A 5,000-nucleotide genomic window follows, 5' to 3' on the forward strand; every position below is an offset into this window, starting at 1 on the left:
TCTAACATGATCTGTTTGGGTAACCCATATTGATAAGCAAACAATTTAAGTCCCTCAGCACTGCAATAGAGGTTTGGCTGTTGGAATATCCTCGTTCCATTTTGACTGATCGAGCATCTACTATCATGTACAACATATGCCCGTCTATAGGTCTCACAAATTTGTATGAATTCTTTCTCACACTTTCTGTAGTTGTGCTCAAGGGGTGTAGCTGCACACGAACAGCATTAATTCACTCAAGTTGAATGACATGCAGTACACTTTAGCTTTCACTACTCGTTCAATAGATGCATTGATTGTGACCAATACACATGATTCTTTCTCACTTTTTGACGATTCTAGGGCGAGTGATGTGTGACTTCTGAAATTACTCTTTGTAAGGTTGTGCGAATCATTGCCTTTACATGTACCCCACAAAAGGCAATTTTTCTTTTTACTTTAACTCATTCTTCTGGAAAACTGCATCATGTCCTGATTATCAATATTGTGAGGTCACTCATTCAATGTGTATTGATGAACTCGATTTCATCAGTATTGGGTCTCTGTTTATTGCTCGTGCAATTTGTTTGCTAGTCACTGGCAGTCATTACCTTGTGCCAGTTACTTCTTGTGTTCCAATTGTTCCAATGCGTCTTATAATATTCGTATTGTTGCATTTGTACGTGTAATGGTATTGGCACGTGTGAGTAGCATGAGCTAACTATTGTAGTGTTGAGTTTAGGTGAGATTGTAGAGTTTTAGTTTCTTGCAGATGTTGTCTTCTGTCATGCAATAGTTTCTAAGCTAAAGAGAAATGTCCAACTGTAAATATTTGTCACTTAACAATGACTGCATAAATATTGGCAACAGGGTGACTGTTGTTGCTAAAGTAGCCAAAGATGTTGAGTTGCTTTCTTCATGAAGAGATGACAAATGACGTTTGTTGAACAGATACAAAGAACAAGTCAATACCTGGCTGTCAAATACAGCTGTGCCCAGCTAATAAACAGACAATGTACTGTAATGCAGCAAGTCTGTTGGAATACAAATGAAAGACAACTAACAACTTTGTCTGCAAGTTTCTGATCAATTGTCACCAGATGCTTGTATTTGTTGACTGATCGAATCACCAAACTCTTTAATACCTGCAGGTATGTCTATTGGTGTGTTTCTATGAGTTTTAAGTAACAAAAGTTGTTTAAACCGTTCTGGGTTCATGGTCGTGTGCAGATACGACTCAAGCCATCTGAAGGTGTAAATATTTCTCACCTGTTGTTGGTGTATATCAGACAGTCTATCAACAAATACAACACACAATAAGGAAATTCCAACCTTAGAATGACACTAGAATGTTTCCAGTCTGCTCTATTGATGTAGCTGTAGAGAGCAGGTAGAGTAGGTAAAGAAGGAATGCAGCAGATAGACTAACTTACAGTAAACATTTGATCATGACAGTGTTACCAAGGTGGGACTAATCAATGTTGACTGATCAACACATTTTACATTTTGAGTCAATGTGCAGTGGTTGATATTTTGTTGATTGTATGTTGTCTACTTGACTGTTTACATTCTTATTATTTCAGGTAAAATGATGTTATGAACATTAGCACAAGTGCAAACTTTTATGGATTACAACTGACATCATGCAGTCGACTCTTGACCAACAATAAGTTGTGTGGGATGTAATCACGGCTGCAATACGAACAGAAGTTAGTGACACTGAAAGTCATTCTGATCACGGAATGGCTCAGCTATCAGGTATGATTGTCTAACAAGTATTGATATAATAATAGTTGGGTGTGTTGGGTAATACGCGAGTTAACAATGTAGTGTATTGATGTGATTATATAGGATGTGGTGTGTGTGTGTGTGTGTGTGTGTGTGTGTGTGTGTGTGTGTGTGTGTGTGTGTGTGTGTGTGTGTGTGTGTCACTGTGTGTGTGTGTGTGTGTGTGTGTGTGTGTGTGTGTGTGTGTCACTGTGTGTGTGAGAGAGAGAGAACTGGAATTGTTGTAACTACCATGCCCTAATTGTTCTTTGTGGAATCACAATGGTATTCGGGTCACGATCATACTGAAGAATTTCAAGAGGCCAATACATTATCAGAAACAGCAATAATGTCAACAATTGTTGTGTTAATTGTGTTCTGATCCATAGCGTTTGCAAATGAAGCTTTGGGGGCTCGAGAGTTACCATAGGTAGTTCTGTGTAATGGAATGTGCATGCTCCAAGTACGTTGCAGTTTCAGGCTTGGAACTTATGTTTGATTGATAGCTAGAGTTTGAACACACCCTGAGATTGTAAGCGTGAGATTTGGCTCAGTTGAGTTGTGGTTGTGTGTGAACAGGACTGTATTTGCTTGTCTGTGTATGTGCTAGTCGTTTGTTTGTCAATAGTTTGCATGTTTTTTATTTAATAGATTAATTAAATAATAATTAATTAATTAATTAATAATTTACTTATTTATTGTGTTCATGTGTTTGTTAGGGTTGTTTTTTAATTAACTGTATCAACATGTAACGTCGTACTTCATTCTGTGTAGATTACATTGTGGCTGTTGTGTCTGCTCTTGTTCGTGAACAACAAGCCACAACTGAATTGAAACGTTTGACGACACTGGAATCTAAAGAGAAAAGACGACGTACAGTCGAGGAGCATTGCATTCAGAAGATAGGGAGATTACATCTCACCAAAGTGCAAGAGAAGAAATACGCAGAAGTAGTGAAGGACAGAAACAACTTGAAGACAGAGTGTGCGACTAGACAGAAACACGAGCAAGAGCTGGGGCAAGAAAACAAAGAGCTGAACAGCCAAGTGATGAGCGTACACTGCGACAGACTTAACCTTCTAAAGTTGGTTGCAAGATGGCAGATGAAGGGCAAGGAATTGCTTCAATACATCTCGAGTTGTAGGAAATTGAAGGCTCAGGCTTCGACGATGAGAGAGCAGAAGAAGCAGGCAATAGAAAAGAGAGACGAAGTAAGGAAACAAACCGGGCAGTTGCAGGAGGACAAGGGAGCATTGAAGGAAGAACTGAATCAAGTACGAAAAGCGAACGACGAGCTGATGGAAGAAAGAGACGATGAAGGAGAGCATGCAAGAAGCAGAGGCTCTACGACAGAAGTACAGCCAGCAGAGTCAGAGAGAGAGAGAGAGAGAGCGTCCAATAGACAAATGGAAGAGAATACTAGCAGACAAGAAGTTACAAGAAGAATGTCACGAGACGCGGATGGCATGCACGAGACAACAGCTCAGAAACAATCAACACACTTGCTCAAGAATGCGAGAGCTTGAAGGCGCAGGATGTGATGCTGAAGAACGAGCTGAAGGCGTGGAAGGAAGGACGAAGCTGAGAAGATGTGTGAGGAGGACGAATATGTTGTTGATCTTCCAGTGATTGCTATTCATCCGTTGCCGTCGGAAGCTGAGACTGACTCTGCGGTTGGCACTTACGATAGACAATCGATCGGCAGCTCGATTTTGTCTGACAGGTCGTCTGTCTGGTCTACTGGTAGTTCTGCTCTGTCGGGTGAGACGACTACTACTGCTACAGGACATGAACGAGCAAGGGTATGGTGATGTTGTGTGTGTCTGTTTGCTTTTGTTGGTCTATTGCTGCACTTGATTGTGGAAACAGTATTTTGTAGTGTTTGTTTGTCTGTCTGTTTGCCTGTCTGCCTGCGTCTTTGTCTGTCTGTCTGCTTTTTTGTCTGTCTGTCTGTCTGCTTTTAGTCTGTCTGTCTGTCTGTTTGCTTTTTGTCTGTCTGTCGGTCTGTCTGTCTGTCTATCAATGGTATTATATTTTCATAAATCAGAACTATTACAGGCTAAATCAAATTAAGCAAAGCACAATACACTACATTACAATGACAACTAAAAAACAAAAAACTGAACACTGTCTGCCTGTCTCCCGGATAACATGGATGGACATCACAACGTGCATGGCCACCATAGAAGACGCCTAGCGCTGACGCGAGGTAAAGATGCGTACAATCCATGATGACAATGTTGATACAGAGGAGTAGACAATATGGGTAGAGGAAGACATCACGATGTGCATGGCCACTGTAGAAGACGCCTAGCGCTGACGTGAGGTAAAGATACGTACAATCCACGATGACGACGCTCAAACAAAGGAAATGTTGGCACAAAGACACGAAGAGGGAAGTACCAAACAATGACTTGTAGACTGCAGACTGTGCAGATGAAAAGGTGAGCAAACAAACGATCAAACACGAAAGGGGGCCCCAATGGCCAACAGAGTCATAAACGGCGTTAGCGGCCGAAGCCGCGCACGATGACTTGGACGACGACTTGAAAACTCTTCTTCTTGATCCTTGAGATGAACAGACTAGAAATGTGTGGTCCGCCACTCTTTATCCGGGATCTGTCTGTCTGTCTGTCTGTCTGTCTGTCTGTCAATCACATATATTTGAACTTTTATCTATGATACATTTTGCAATGCAGGGTACTATGTACTGTCCAACTACTAGTAGTGTTCATCAACTAAACTAAGCTAAAATTGAAACTCGTGTAAAACAAAATGAGGACTACACTTAAAAACTACAGTGTACAAGCAAAGCCTCCAGTACCAACTAGTGGCTAAAGTACTGGGTGGCAAAGAGGTCACATCTGTTGTCTTCAGACATCGAAGATAGCTTTTTAGAGATGACTCCAGCATTACACTTCTGGAGCTGAATAGAAAAGTGTTTGGACCAGAAGTCGATAAACTCTGCAGCGTTCGGTCGTCCCACTTTGTCCGATGACTTCTTTGATAATTTGCACAGGAGTTTCCACCCATCGATCCCCCAAGCTCCAAAATGCTCCATTACCAGTGGGGTTACAGTGGCAATTATGCCACCTGGTAATTGCTGTTTGCTGTATTTCTCTTTCTTTCTGTCTGCTCTCCTCTCTGCAGCGGCACCACTAACACCAGCAGATGACGGAAAGATATCACTACTCCATGGGTGGGCGAGGGAGCTATCTAGGTCAACGTTGTTTCCAATGTCCGAGTCAAAAAAT

General features: G+C 41.4%; 1 protein-coding gene and 1 long non-coding RNA gene across 3 annotated transcripts in view; both read left to right on the top strand.

The window, feature by feature from the left end:
• LOC134195704 (uncharacterized) overlaps nt 1-1,824 on the top strand; it is an 8,585-nt gene extending 6,761 nt beyond the window's left edge. For both annotated transcript variants that reach the window (XR_009972412.1, XM_062664783.1), the window contains exon 5: nt 1,563-1,824. The gene's annotated coding sequence lies outside the window, so the exon portion shown is untranslated. The remainder of the gene's footprint in view (nt 1-1,562) is intronic.
• Nucleotides 1,825-3,349: 1,525 nt separating this feature from the next.
• The window catches only part of LOC134177300 (uncharacterized), a 2,472-nt gene continuing 821 nt past the window's right edge, over nt 3,350-5,000 (top strand). Inside the window, exon 1 of the long non-coding RNA XR_009969471.1 lies at nt 3,350-3,548. This is a non-coding gene — a long non-coding RNA (uncharacterized LOC134177300). The remainder of the gene's footprint in view (nt 3,549-5,000) is intronic.

Source organism: Corticium candelabrum, chromosome 1, assembly GCF_963422355.1.
Source record: "Corticium candelabrum chromosome 1, ooCorCand1.1, whole genome shotgun sequence".
Classification (NCBI taxonomy): Eukaryota; Metazoa; Porifera; class Homoscleromorpha; order Homosclerophorida; family Plakinidae; genus Corticium; species Corticium candelabrum.